Source organism: Choloepus didactylus, chromosome 15, assembly GCF_015220235.1.
Source record: "Choloepus didactylus isolate mChoDid1 chromosome 15, mChoDid1.pri, whole genome shotgun sequence".
NCBI lineage: Eukaryota > Metazoa > Chordata > Mammalia > Pilosa > Megalonychidae > Choloepus > Choloepus didactylus.
In genome coordinates, this window is record NC_051321.1 from 47,841,347 (window position 1) to 47,857,749 (window position 16,403).

At 33.8% G+C, this 16,403-nt stretch overlaps 1 protein-coding gene across 2 annotated transcripts in view; it reads left to right on the top strand.

Moving 5' to 3' along the window:
* PRKG1 (protein kinase cGMP-dependent 1) overlaps positions 1 to 16,403 on the top strand; it is a 1,297,582-nt gene that overhangs the window by 215,972 nt on the left and 1,065,207 nt on the right. The gene's annotated exons all lie outside the window — the stretch shown is intronic.

Consider the following 16,403-nt stretch of genomic DNA (forward strand, 5'->3'; position numbering starts at 1 on the left):
AATTCAATTTTCCTTTTGTTCAATATTACGTTCCATGGTATATCCCAATTTATTTATCCATTCTGCTTTTGATATTGGGGTTGTTTCCAGATTTGCTCTCATAAGCAGTGCTGGTATAAAAAGTGTTAACTGTGTCTCCTGGTAAACATATGTGGTAATTTCTCTAGTGTAGATAACTAGAAGTGGAATCCCTGAGTCACAAGGTATGTGAATCTCCAAATTTATTAGATAATACCCATTTCTCTCCAAAATGTTTTACCTGATTATACACCATTTGTACTGCTTAAGTTTTCTGATTGCTCCACGTTTTAGTTTCCTAGACTGCTCAAAGCAGATCTCATAAGATGGGTTGGCATAAACAATGGGAATTTATTAATTTACGTTTGAGGCCAGGAAAATATCCAATCAAGCCATCATCAAGGTATTGCTTTCTCTCCAAAGAATGTCTGCCAACAATCCTTGGCTTCTCTGCTACATGGCAAGGCACATGGCCGAGTCTGCTGGTCTTTCCCTTCTCTTACAGGTTTTGTTGATTTCAGCTTCTTGCTTCCCTGCCTTTCTCTTTTTGTATTCATTCCATTTATAGTGGACTCCAGTAATAGGTTTGAGACCCATCCTGGGCCATGCCTTAGTGAAGTAACTTCATCTTAAGTTCCTACTTACAAAGAGTTCACACCCACTTTAAGAAAACATACTTTAAGAAAATGTGTTTCTGGAGTACATAAAGCTTCAAACCACCACACTCCACGAATATGCAAAAATTTATATTGACAAATGTTTAAATCTTGCTAATCTGGTGGATGTGTAATGGCTTCTCATAATTTAATTTGTATTCCCCTGATCACTAATGTGTTTGAATATCTTCTCATATGTTTATTGACCATTTATATTTCTTCTGTGACTTGTCTATTGTTTTCTGCCCATTTTGCTGTTGGTTTAGCTTTATACATTTGGAGCTTAATCCTTGTCAGTTACATTCAATTGCAAATATCTTTTCCCAACTATGGCTTATATTTTTACACTATTTTTGATATGTCCCAATGAAAATTTCTTAATTTTAAAGTAGTCAAATATGTCAGGCTTCTTGGTTTGTACATTTTGTGTCTTTATAAGAACCCTGGAGGGCACTATTTTTCATGCCTGTGTATGTGTTTATATTTGTGTGTGTCCATGAAGGTGTGTACATAGGTTGGGAATCTGAGGTGTATTGATAAAGGAATATATTCACATTTAAAATTCATAGAATTATTGTCCCTCACAAAGCAGAACATGGAAAAGCTATACATTTTATTCTCATATACTTTTTCCCCAACATATTTTACGAATTCTTTAATAATTATCCTTATGTCTAGTAAATATGCTTTTGTATAAGATTAATGATAGAAATTTCTTCTTTCTGCAAGGGTGAATTTTATATTTAGAAATAACCAGAAGACATTTAGTGGCAGATTTGATGATTTGATTAAGATGAGTAATACAGGTTTTATTTGGCTAATATATATAAAAAGATATGTGTGTCACTAAAAAGTAATGCTCTTTATTAAGGAGTTAAGAGAAATTGAGGAAAATGTGTTGATCAAGCACATAATTATTGAAAAACTGACATAATTTGAAGGGTAAATTTCTTAATACTTATTTGGCTACTTAAGTGCCTATGTGATTTTGTAAAATATAGCCTTATCACTGAAGTTCTACTAATGGATAGTTCTTCATTTTCTTTAAGTTATTACTGGTAGAATTGAAGTTAGTATATTAGGTAGGGGAATGGTGTGGATTTTCTTATTTTTGAAGACCCTTGAACGGTAAAATAATTTTTAAAAATTGCCCTGCTTTTTTTTTTTTTGAGATGATAGTTGGAAAGCCATAAATCTTTTCAAGAAATGTTATTCTGGAATTGATAGGGCAGATCATGAGCCATGTTAAAAAATGTACAAGTTATCTTGTTACTATTAATTTTACTGCACAATAGTTACGGATTTTATTTCAAGCTGATTCATTGTGCAAAAATATCACCTATCTAGTCTTCATTTTGAGAGAATGTCAAATGTGAACGTCTAAATTTTTTTTTTGTGAAAATTAAAAACAGAAGCAGTACACTGATAAAAAGGGAATAAAAAGAAAGGCAGATTAATGTATTTTTTAAATATTTTAATAACCCATTGATTTCTTGCTAATGTAGTAAAATTTGCTTCGGCCATAATTACATGGAAGCTGTTGAGTAGTTTACATGGTGAGCATTAAAAAAGATTCTAAAATTGTTGTGGGTTCATTTTAAAAACACATGGATTATTTCTTCAGGGACTTTAACAAGATTTCCAATGTGTTTTTATGGGGACTGGTTAGACGAATGCTTTTTAATATCCATCTCTCTAATGAGCAGGACTTAAAATGGTTAGTAATCATTTTGTTACACTCTCCAAGGGCAGGGCAGATAGCAGCTACTTCTGGGTGTAGAGAAGCTGTGTGGTCTGAATACCATGGCAACATCCTCCTCCAACCCCTCAAAAGAGAACTTCAGAATTGGTCTCTGGAGTCCTTATTGGAATTCTTCCATGGCTCCACATTTGAGAAACATAGCCTATAATTGTATATACTTTATCTCAATTTAACTACTGTAGCTTTGGATTGCTATAGCCGGAGTCTGCTCTTTATATTTAGGCCCTTCTATAAACTGCTTTCTGTTGAAAATGAAAGTATTTCTTGTACTAAGTTTCCTTAACTAGTACACAAAGATTTAGAATTGTTAAGAGCTGGTTTGAATCTGTTACGCACACCATAAAAAGCCAAGTTCTTTAATGGAATCTTGCAGGGCAGACCTACTGTAGGTAGGATCTTTTGATTAGGTTGTTTCCATGGAGATGTGACCCACCCAATTGTGGGTGAGACCTTTATTAGACTATTTCCATGGAGATATGGCCCCCACCCATTCAAGGGGATCTTTATTAGTTTACTGGAGTCTTTAAGAGAGCTCAGGGGCTGACACAGACCCAGAAGCTTGGAGTTGCAGATAGAAAGACTAAGAATGAAGATGCCAAGCTAAGAATGAAGCCCAGAGTTTGCAACGGAGAAGCTGAGAGAGGACCTCCAGACGCTTATAGAGAAACACCCTAGGAGAATCAGCAAGGATGCACAGGAGCTGAGAAAAAGAAGCTAAGAGAGACAGAAGCACACAGACCTTTTGGAGAAAGCCATTTGAACCCAGAACCCGGATGCAAAGGACCAGCAGACCCCAGCCATATATGTGCCTGGTGTTCTGGACGCCATTGGCTCTTCTTCAGTGAAGGTATCCTCTTGTTGACGCCTTGGTTTGGACACCCTTATGGCCTTAGAACTGTAAATTTGTAACCTAAAAAATCCCCTTTATAAAAGCTAATTGTTAATTATGACAAAAAGAAAAAAAAAAAGCTTTAGCAAACTGGAGCATGTTAGAAATGACTGAAATTGGTTTTAAAGAGCAACTCCTGAGAATTCACATTTAATGCATATTTAAAATATCAAGGAATTACTGAGTATATTTAAATGAATGACTTATTTTTACCATTTTTTTCTGTTTCATCTGCCCAACTTTACTAAAGTAGATTTTTTTCTGTGTGCCACAAAACCATCCTATCATTACTTGTAAGAAAAAGGGGAAGGAAGTTCTGTTAAACCCAAACTGAATATTTACTTTCTATTTGTTTTTTGCTATCTTCTATAACTTAAAAAGAACAGTTAATTTACTCCATACACTTTTCAATATCAAAGGCAATTAGGTTAGGTTACTCTGCATGTTTTTCAAAGCCATGCTAGAAAAATCATCTAGTATAGGTGACCAGACTATTATTTAAGATGGTTTTCCATTTAACAGTCACTTTTGGGTATATTTCATAAAGGAAATTCACAGTCAATGAGTTTAAAATTTTCCTTCAAAAACTGAGCATGCTTGTTAAAAAGATCATTTATTCCTTACTGAAGATAGGGTATTTGCTTCCTGTAGAGTACAATTAATAGCTTATTGCAATTTCTTTCACTGAAAGCCATTCAGTACACATTAAAGTTTTTTTTTCATATTTATGGCTAAAAGAACATAATTTAATATCACATTATATATTTGGCTCATATTTACAGAGCATTATTTTATGTTGCTCCGTTATTACATTGCATTTTATATCATTTTATTATATAGAATACCTCAGCAACATTCTAATATGGATTTATGCTGTCCCAAATGGGACACTCTTTGATGGTGCATGTCTTCAAATTAAAGTCATTTTTTAAAGATATGTAATATTTTGCTCCAATATTTCTACTGCAAAGATTTTTACTGACTCATTCTGTTAGATATAAACATACATGTATTTATACTTTGTGCACATGTGTGTATACATGCATTTCCATGAAATTATCCCTTTCAGAATTCAGATTATATTTTAGGAAATGGATAGTGGTGGTGGTAATATCATATATAGGATGCTATCAATGGTTAAATTCAACTTTACAAAGAGAAATAGAAGATTAATAGTAATAATCATAAGCATTGATGATAAGCTTCTCAAGGGAATTCAAAATTATTCTGTGAAGAAAAAAGAGTTTATGGAATTTTGAGCATCATTTTGTGTGCTAGCTTCTTGAAAGAAAATTAATATGACTTGTATGGAAAGTCTTGAAATTTCTTTTCATTTAATGCTTTGACTTTGATTTTTTATTTATTACATTAATGTTGGAGTTTAAAGACTCATGAAATAGGAAAAATATTTTGGCAGATTTCTCTTTGTGTTGGATATTAGGTTGCATATATACAGAGCAAGCATTGCTAAACTACTATGTTGTTGCTCTCCTTCCTCTGCCTTGTTTCTTCAGTGGAGAGGGTTTCAGAGGTAAGGCAGAGTGTGAATTTGACAGTGTGGTCCATGAATTTTTGAAATTCTTTGAATATCTCAACAATTGAGAATGACAAAGTATTTAATGAAGTCCTTTTTGTAATATATATTTTTAAATATGATTCATCTATTAATTAATTCATCCTACATTCGATAGATATCTACTCAGTGCTGACTGTGTCTAAAAGGGCACTTGTGGATACAACTGAACAAGACATACCTGGTCCCTTCCTTTATATTATATGCAATTACAATCAGCTAATGGTGGTAGGGGAGAATGACAAAGAATGTACACAGAAATAAAAAAGAATACTTTGGGAAGTACTATGAAGAAATTAAATAAAATAAAGTAATATAAGAGAGATTCATAGTGGTGGGTCTGGGGTTGACTGGGTGGGTAAGGGGAGGCTTCCATGTAAAGGTGAGATTTGAGTTGAATCCTGAATGACAAGAAAGTACCAGACACAGAAGTATGGTTGGAGGACTCCAGGTAAGGACAACAGCAAGTACAAATCCCCTAAGGTGGGAAAAGCTCGGCATGTTGAAGAGTCACAAAGAAGGAAATGGCATGAGTTAACATTGGTGAGGTTGGTGGAGGGCCCTGTAGTAGTTTTTTATTCCAGAAACATTGGAGTTCTAGAACATTTTATTCTAGAGGGCATTGGAGGATTTTACATTGGAATGGACCATGATCTGATTTGTGATTTAGAGTAAAAAAATAATGGATTGTGCTAATAATAAAAGGTTGGAGAAAATTGATTGTGGAGGGGTGGAGGAAACAGAGATACCAGTTTGGAGGCTAAACAAGTCATTGGAGTGATGGTGGCCTAGACTAGAATGGCAGCATTGGAGATGAGAGAACTATGGTACGTAATTTGTTAGCTCATGGATTAGATATGGGGATGAGGGAAAGAGAGAAATTGGAAGGGGTTTAGGTTTTTGGTCTAAGTAATTGGATGAATGGGGTGCCATTTTCTGATATGGGAAAAAGTGGGGGCCAAGTTTCAGGTTTAAGAGAGTAAATCAAGAGTTCTGTATTAGCAATGTCAAGTTAAAATGCTTATTGGACATCCTATTGGATGTTATATAGGTAGTCATGAAATGTTAATTAAATTAAGTAGGTGGTCTGGAAGCTCAGTTAAGAGGTCAGAGAGTGGAGATAAAAATATTCTATTAAAAAAAACCAGGCAGAGAAGGAAGACTGATAAAACTAATTCTCTTTTAATTAAAGTAGTTGTTTTACATACAGATTAACTGGGGAAATATGAATATTTTGACAGTTTTAAATGTAGATGTGCATAAATATTTTGTAATTAACACCATTAAAAATCTTTGCCATAAACCATAATTTTCTTCCTTTTTCACTCAAACTCATGTCTTTAAAGAGACAGTTCTCAAAGTGTGTTCTCAGGATCCTTTCAGGGACTCTACAAGGTCAAACCTATTTTCATCATAACAGTATTTGTCTTATTCTCTCACATTCTCTCATGAGTGTACAGTGGAGTTTTCTAGAGGCCATACATGATATTGCAGGAGACTGAATGCAGAAGCAGGGAATGCAGTTGTCTTCTGTTTAGACATTAAAGAGATTCTTTAAAAAAATGTAAAATGGAGCTCTTCTTGTTTTTTAAATAGTTACTATTCATAAAATTACATTATTTATGTTAATACATACTAGGTTTAGTATTGTTATTTCCAGGTGAATAAATAAATATTTTAAACATTTATCAGGTTTAATTTCTGTTGGAGAATGTTAACAAATGTAAACACATTTTACATTTACAGAAGTTTGAGAACCATTACCTTAAATGGAAGACTAATGTGACCAACTGGATGTTTGTTTCAGAAAATATGTGGGATTAGTTTATGATTCAGTATATCAGATATCGCCCTCCCCCTCAAATAGCACACAAATTGGACCATGTTGCAAAAGAAATGTGTTTTAGATAAAGTTGGTAAATTAGAAGCATAAACATATCTGTAAAGGCTGACATTTAAATCTATTACAATATAGCAAATAAAGATCAAAATTGGCAAGTAAATTCCAGTGGAGTGCTTTTATTTTGTTAATGACATTCCTTGATGTCTTCTGTGGGTGCTGTTTGCCCACTTTCTAACGTTCAAAATTTGGGTATTGGATTTGGTTTCCCAGTGATTGTCCTGAATTAGTGTAGTTGGACACTGAACATTTTTTTTTGTTATTAGACTTTAATTATAGTTCTACAAGAAAGGAATTAAATATTCTTTGACCACATTAGCATTTTTTTATTTATTTATTTAGGCAGGAAATATTTCATACTGTGTTTATTTCTCACTTAATAAAAATATCCTGGAAGGTGTGACATTTTACCTTTTGAAGAGCTAGTACACTTAATACCATAAATGATCTCAAATTAAATAAGAAAATAAATTATTTTGCATGTAGTTCCATTGTAGTACTCTCAATACATCTGTAAACCTAAATTGCCAGCTATTGATTGGCTGTCTCTTTTTTAATTCTTATGACAAATAATTGTTTCTTATGAAAAAAATATTTTTTATAACAAATAAATCTCTACATATTTCCTTGTGTTGCATTTTGTAAAGAGGTTTTCCATTTGCTAGTGCATTTGCTTGCTTGTTTTTGTTCTTTCTCCACCATGCTATTAAGTATTTCCTTGGAATCAGTTATTAAAAAAAAAAAGTGTTCCTTTTCATTTATTGTTCCTGGAAATACAAATTTCTTCTTTCTTCTCCCAAAAGTAGCTCTTATGAGACAAATAACATATGAGGATACTTCAACTGTGAACACATTATATTGTGATGAGAAATGATTTTAGGACTTTTTTTTAAATACAAGGTATAGTTAGGTATTTTCTGCAGTAGTACATTTTGTTTCTGGTTTTCACGAAGCATAGACTGTCCTGATGTAGCTAGACTGTTGAGCTAGGTTTCAATCACTTGTCCCTGTGTCCTTTTGGTTATAAACTTTAGCTATTAAGTCGTAATTGTCTTGTAGAGAAATGACCACTGAACTAAGAGCCCTAAATCCTGGGAGATTAATCCAGATCTACCATTAAGCAGCTATGTGACCAGATTGAAATGATTAAAATAATCCAATCTCTACTTTACCTACTCTATCCCCCAACTTCGTGGGTGACTCCTTAACAGCTGCCCATGCTGGAAACCTAGGATTTATTCCAGACCCCACACCTGTTGATCTACACATTCATGCAGGCTGTTAGTCTGTTACTGTCATCTGCCCCTGACTGCTACTGCTTTTGTTCAGGCTTTCATAATTCTGGCCTGAAATTCTCCAACTCCTTAAGGTCTTCCTGCCCCTGGACTTGAGAGATTCCACTTTCATACATTCTGTGCATGAGTAAGATCCTTCTAAAAAACAAATACGTTCACATCATTCACCTGTTTAACATTTTCCAATGCTGCCCCATGGTAAACAGCCAAACTCCTTAGGATAGAATATTCTACAGTGGAATGCAAAGGGCTGGGTTCCAAACTGGGTTTGGATATCAAATCAAGACCTCAACTTGAATCCTGATTCTGTCATATAATTAGCTGAATAACCTTGGGAAAATCTCTAACCGTCTTCAGTCATTGTTTCCTTATTTGTCAAATAGTATATGTCTAGCAAATGTTTGTCTGCTCCTGCTTCCCCACCAGATTCTATACTCACCTCTGCTTGGCTCTGGTTCATCTTCTTGAATGCTTGCTTGTCTCTGCGACTCTGCTCTGTATAGGTTTTCATCTGCTGAACACATATGCTAAAGCATTACTGTGTTTCACAGAGTCAACTTAGGGTAATTTTATATGGGACAGAAATTATTTTATACTTGATATTGTGTTTCTTCTTATGAACTTTTTAATTCATTTCATAACTCATTTTTCATATTTCAGACTATTTTAAATTAATCTTTATAACTAATAGAGAAATTTGAAGCATATTGATTATCTTTCAGACAGTGTCTCACAATTATTTATTATTCAGGGTGAACAAATCATTATGAGCTATTATTTATGTTTTTCTTCAGGAATCATTTATCTCACACACTTGCCTCCAAATAACAGTTCCAAAAATCACATTCGGTGCTGAAAGAATGAGTCACGGCCATGCAGTAAAATTGTATCACCTATTCAGGATGGTCTGATTCTTCAAACCTCATCTAACACTCCATTTAGGCCAAATGCCACTATCTTCTTAGCACTATTTAGCATAGTATTTATAGAAGATGTATTTGAGTTTATTGATTTTTTAAAAGGGTCATAAACTATATAATATTTTAAAGCTATGTTTTACTATAAGGACTCTAATCATAAGTTAAAATTTAATAAGAAAACAAACTGGAAAGACAATAAAGTATTTTATAATCAAGTAGCTGAAACATGGCACAGAGAAACCATGTCTCATTTAGAAAGATTGAGGGTTGGACTGTCAACTTGAAAGAAAAATAGGCTCTATTTCTTTGTAATTTTCTATGCAATTTTGAAAATTGGCTCTATCTTCTGTCTCTCTCTGTATATATTTATATCCTTAGGTCATCCTTCGTGCAGAAAACTGCATACTATTTTTTAAACACCCCTAGTAGTGATGCTTGAATTCTTATGTATTTGTTTCTGCATCTTCAATCCTGGACCTATGAATCAAATATGGATTCTTAATCTGTTAGTAGAATTTAACTTAAAAAGAACAAATGAAGACATGGATAACAAGGAACCCCTTTAGTCTACCAAACTCTAAGCCCTACGTGGAGAGAAACTTTGTTGGTGTTCCCCAATACCTAGCCCTAGGCCAGCACAGAGTAGGTGTTTCATTCATTCAACAAATAATTATTGAATTTTGCTTGAATGCTAACTGGACTCCCTGATGCCAAAAATTTACTATTTATTTCTAGGGAATCCATATACACACACACACACTCAAAATCACAACACACACATACATGCAGAAACCCACAAATCTAGAATTATCTTCTTATAGATAATGAAAATTGGTAATATGTCCTTATAGCTTCTGCAGAATTTAAATCAGATAGTTATTAATTGTATAGTTAATTCTGAAAATTATCTACCTTGTTTCCCTTGAGATGAAGCTTATTTTTAAAAATCTCCCAATTTAGTCTTTTAAGCTTTCTAAATCTTCTGTTGAAGTTGAGTAAGCCACAGCTTTCTAAAAATTTCTTTGATCTAACAAAATGTAATTCGTACTATGTAAACTTTTGATTAGGATCCTTGGAGGTGGGCAATGTGTAGGGAAGTGGGTGCGAGTGGGGGTGTGTCCATGTGTGCATATACAAATATACACATACATACAAAGTTTTCAGTTCTTTAAAAATTTAGAAGGCAGTGCAAAATTTGTCAGCAATGGGTCATTTGATGTATTTAAGATTTCAGGAATATTGTTTGATAGTTGTGAGTGACAGATACAAAAACTCTATGTAAATTTTCCATCAATGTGGAAGCATATAATTATGCTCAAGAGATAACTTATTGAGCTAAACTTTGCCCTATGGAAATCAGAGAAAATTAGACAAAAACATTGAGTAAAAATGTTTGGCTCTCCATATCTTAAAATGCTTTCCCTGTAACTGAAATGAAACTGAGTTTAGTAAACTTTTACCACACATGAAAATTGTATTTCTTCAGTTCATCACTCCAAATATATTCCTTTTAAAGGACACCCTGCTATATCATAGAATTGTTAGATTTAAAAGGACCTCAAAAAAATGGTCAAATCTTTTGTGAGGATTGATTAGATGAACTAGATAAGATCAGTCTGCATGCCCTAAACTTTTTGAGAGAACTGAATTTCGTAAACTCTTTTGTTATTGAGAACGTTTTTCCTTATGCTTAAACTAAAGCAACCTAACATTATCTTTTATCATTAAATTAAGTTTTTATTTGTTTCAAAAAGAGAGTTGATTATCACCTTCAGTTCAATTAAACCTTGTTTCTAAAACTGGGGATAAAGAAGTATCCCTTGAGTATGTTTTTGACTCAGAAAAGAAGTAAAATACACTAGTCAAAAATACAGGTTTTGGAATCTGAATCCCAGTTCTTAAATTTATAAGATGTATGATCTGGGGAAAGTTTTTTAACCTTTATTAAACTGTGTTTCATTTACTGTAAAATAATGAATTTATAATACCTTCCTCAAAGAGTGCTTGTGAGGATGAACTGATATCATCATCAATGTGAAACATTTAGCACTCATTTAGAGAAATTGTAAACATTTTAAAAAGTGTATGCTGATTTTTCTTAGCATCAGAAATTCAAATATTTAATTTTCTTCTCATCTCCTAAACATGTGGCTATAATCAAAAGTTTCGTTATGTTAATCTCAATAAATGGAATCACTAAATGGAAAATGGTAATTGTTTAATCATCAGCTCTCTGAGGGGAAAAAAGCCCTTATTTGTAGTCTTTGCAAATTTCCATGGTGTAAATACTTCCATCATGACCAATTTCAAATTGCCAACATGATGAACCAAATGCACACTTGGCTAACCAGTCTGAACCAGCTATTGTACACCAATAATATGCTTATAAAGAACTGTTTAATCTTATTTACAATTGCAGAATTGGTGCATGAATTTAATACATTATACTCATTAATTATTCATGGACTGTATTGTACATCAGTCTAGTTAGCTCTTTGATTACATTTCCAATGTCAATTCCTTTTAGCTCTGAAGTTTCAGATTTCCTGTCAAGTCACACCTTTGCAGTTACAACTGACTTAGAACCTGCATTTACCCTATTTGAGAATAGCATGTTGGATGCATTTTCTTAGCCAGTCCTTATAGTAGCATGCACTATAGTCTAGTCTAGTGGTTCTCAAAATGTGATTCCCGGACCAGTAACATCAGCATCACCTGAGAATCTACAGAATCAGAAACTCAAAGGGTAAGTATCAACAATTTTTATTTTAACAAGCTTCTGGGTGATTCTTATTCTGAACTATTGATTGTATGATTTAGCTTCCTATTTGGTTGTATGCTCCATAAGGACCAGAATTTATGAGTAATTGTCGTATCTTACAAATAAATATTTATTGAATGAACTGATGAATCAATTAATGAAGATAAGGACTATTCAAAGAAACACAAACCAATTAACTGGAAGAATAAAGGGCAATAAAGGCTGTCATTTGGAGGAGGAATAAGCTGTGCTTTTTAAACAACCATGAGCTAGAATTAAGATATATGAATATACATAATGATTACTTATTAAGGCTATGTGATTTTGCTTATATTATCTCATTAAATCCTAACAAAATTCTTTGAAGTAGGTTTTATACTCATTTCACTGATAAGAAAATGAGACTTAGATAATATATATAGGAGCCTATATATAAGGGTCATATAGTTAGGTAGGTTTTGAACCTTGACCTCTTTGACTCACTTTCTCCATCATTTTCAGCCAGACAGTTTCAACTCTAGAAGATAATTGGCTCACTCAATTTATTTTCAGCAACAATTTACTGTATATAAATATGAGCCAGGCACCATGCTAGGTGCTTACCATTAAGGAGCAAACAACTGGTTTCCTCATCTGTAAAATGTCAATAATAAAAAGTACCAACTTTGTAGGACTGCTGTGATAATTAAATATGATATACATCAAGGTAATAACTAAATAGCACATAATCACAAATGGTGCAAGTGCAAACATGGGAAGAAAGCTTATAATAAGCAGTTATAGCAGAGATACTGATTTAGATGGATGGTTGGGGAAGTTTCACTAAAGCAGGGACAATTGATGCTGATCCAAGTGACAGACTGGGTAAGAGTACTTCAGGCATAGGACCTCATGCACAAAAGCCCTGAGGAGGAAAGAGTTTGCCCATGCTGTAGAGTGGAATGAGATCCCTGTGGCTGGAAGCTTCCCAGTGTGTGGTCCTGAAAACAATCCTGGAAATATGATGGAGACGGAACAACAGCAGCAGATCAGGGTTAACTACATGGCCTATCAATTTTCATCCAATCCTAAGCATGTTTCCCAAATAAGTTTATAAAATGACATTAATATGAAAACTTATGAAAATATATATGAATGTCATAGAAGGAGCAAAAGTTTGTAGTAAAGCATGGCATCAAATAAGTATTCTTTTTTTAGAGTGAAGATTAGGGGGAAAAAACAGGGAAATCTGAAGAATTTAGAGTTTGGATGAGTCAGTGTTTTGTGCAAACCAGGATTCAGTACAATATCCTCTAGTTTTTCTCTAAGTACTCTCTAAGAATACCGAGGATGCCAGATGGTTTAGGACACATTTGTTCATGATTAATGTATTGAAATATTCCTTAACTGTATTATAGTGGCATTTCTTCTAGAATATCTCAGATTAGATTCCTTCTCAATCATACTTACCATTTGACATAGTCAACACTGCAGATAGGATGGAAACAAGTGGCTTGAATCACCAAGTAAGATGGATGAGCTTAAAATGAAATTAAATTGTGGTAGAAACCTTATTTTTGAGTAACTCTTTAGAAGACATTAGTAAATAAAAAACATTTCAAGTTAATTTGTTTTAAGAGTAGTAAATAAAAAACATTTCAAGTTAATTTGTTTTAAGAGTAGGGGCCTTTTTTTTCCCTAAAACACTTCACATATTTATTGCTTGAATATTGGGCTCATAAGTGGAAACTGTTAGTTCCTCTCATATTAAGACTCTGAGCCTCTTGATGACCTCTTCTGTTTGTAGCATCATTTGGATGTCATATCTTTTGGATTCACATAAAATGAAATTACGAACTAAGAAAGTTATTATGATAAAGCCATCCTCAAATGTCTTTGGCTGCTACTCCTATATAAGTGACAGAAAGGAGAAGTATTTCTGTGTAGATATAATTTTGGCTGGCTATTTAAAAAATAGGTTAACATTTGAAAACTTGCATATTAGCTTTACATGCAAATTATAGTACATATGTAAAATGAATTTTAGAGGAAATCTCTAAGAAGTATTTGGAATTAAAGAAGGAACAATGCAATTTACAGATATAAATCCATAATATTCCTCACATAATGCATACATTTCAAAAATATTCATTTGGTATTAAATGTAAGTATCCTAAATTCTTATTAAGAACTTGTGATTTGACTAAGGTAAACCAGACTAAAGGGAAAGGGATGATATTGACTGTGTTTTAAAACTTCAACTTCTATGTGAGACCAAAGGAATTGATGTTTATTTGGTGGGAAATCTATATTTTCTGTAGCATGCTATATTATTTAACTTGTATGGCCAGTTTATTCAAACACCATAATTACATGGAACCTTAAATAGGGGGTGAGATCTGGTTGGTTTGTACAGGTTAGCATGAGTAATTTGGGCAGAGAATAAAATTGTATTTGCAAAGCTCCATTGAGGGACTGGGGAAAAATTGGAAATATTAGACTTCCCCCCTGGGGAATTCCTGATATTCTCACAAGCATTGGGGACTAACATTGTAGTAGGCCAAGCCCTTGATCTTGGGGCTTTCCCTTATGAAGCTTGTTACAGCAAAGGAGAGGCTAAACTACTCATAATTGTGCCTAAGAGTCACCCCCAGAGAACCTCTTTTGTTGCTCAGATATGAACCCTCTCTTTAAGCCAACTCTACAGGTAAACTCAGTGCCCTCCCCGCTACATGGGACATGACTCCCAGGGGTGTAAATCTTCTTGGTAATGTGGGACATGGATCTTAGGGATGAGCCTGGACCCGGCATCATGGGAATGAGAAAGCCTTCTTGACTAAAAGGGGGATGAGAAATGAAACAAAATAAAGTTTCAGTGGCTGAGAGATTTCAAATGGAGTTGAGAGATCATTTTGGAGGTTATTCTTATGCATTTTATAGCTATCCCTTTTTAGTTATTAGTTTATTAGAATAGCTAAAAAGAAATAATTGAAACTGTTGAACTGCAATCCAGTATCCTTGATTCTTGAAGATGATTGTATAACTATATAGCTTTATGGTGTTACTGTGATTATCAAAACATGGTGGCTCACACTCCATTTATCCAGTGTATGAACAGATGAGTAGAAAAAAGGGGGACAAAAAATAAATGAATAGTGGGGGGGGGGGAGTGTGAGATGTTTTGGTTTTTCTTTTGTACTTTTATTTTTATTCTTATTTTCATTTTTATTTCTTGGAGTAATAAAAATGTTCAAAAATTGATTGTGGTGATGAATGCACAACTATATGATGATAATGTGAACAGTTGATTGTATACTTTGGATGATTGTATGGTATGTGAATATATCTCAATAAAATTGCATTAAAAAGAACTTGTGACTTGAGGCATATTGATGTATCATTATTCTTTGTGAAAGACAAATTTTCTGAAGTAAGAGAATTAGTAGAAGAAAAAAATGAAAAGATAATATAAAGCACAGTGCCTGGTATAATAATAAGCACAGTGCCTGGTATAATAATAAGCACAGTGCCTGATATGTAGGAAGCCTTCCATAAATGTTGTTTTCGTTCCTCAGAACTCTGTGAATTGGCCACATACTTATTCTTTTGACCTAATTCAAAATAATACCATAATAATTGACAAGGCCTCAATGTGTCCTCCTTTCCTCTTTGCCCCATGGTATTTGAGTGGAGACTTTCAAAGACGTGATGCACAGGAGCAAACTGACTATGGGAATTTTCAGCACTTCTCAACGACTTTCTCTGTGGGGACTTTAATAAGAAGGGTGGAATCTGTCAGCCCTCTTCATATCATCCTGTGGAGGCTCATTCTCTGTAGTGTAAGGACAGTTTGGTTGATTATGTCACTTGTGCCTGTTGTCTGATTCCTTTTTACTTCTAACCTCAGGGCTCGCCTAGAGGCAAAAATACCTAAGTAGACTTAGTTTGCCTTTGCCTCTTTTTTTAAGATGCTTTTTCAATACATCTTCGTCTTTGAACTAAAGGCAGCTGGTACAGAAGGTATAAATCATATTTAGTAGACAAAGAAATCCAGTTAATGTACATGAATATTTAAGGAATATATTTTATCATATAATTTCAACCTAATTAAACCTAATGACTGGGTGAGCTTCTTTAGTACACAGGGAGCCAAGTAAAATGTATGAATTCCCCTCATCCGCTCATGAAGTTAGACCTCTATTAGGATGAATTTGCATGATTTTCAGAATAAGTAGGTCTGCACACAGACACAGCTGCCACCGCAACACATGACATTTCTCATTAGGGTTCTTTCTCTGGCAGCAGCAGTGCTCCTAGAAAAACTTAACTTCTAGTCTTGCTGTGAATAGCATTTTCCCATATTAAAATCAGTGGGGGGGGGAGGGGAGGGGGAAAGGAGAGAGAGAGGAGAGGTTTCAATCTGCCTCTCTATTTCTTAGAATTTAAGACATTATTTTATGGGTGTTTCACCACCGAAAATAGTCAAAAGTGGTAAAGATGAGCTGTCTGGAGCCTTGGTCTCTTTGATACACATATTTTAATATTTTATATATAAAGGTTCATTTAAGTTTTTGGAACATTTGGATCTTATTTGAAATATAATGATCAATTATGGCATTTGTTATTGTTGCACTTTGGATCAGGGAGTAA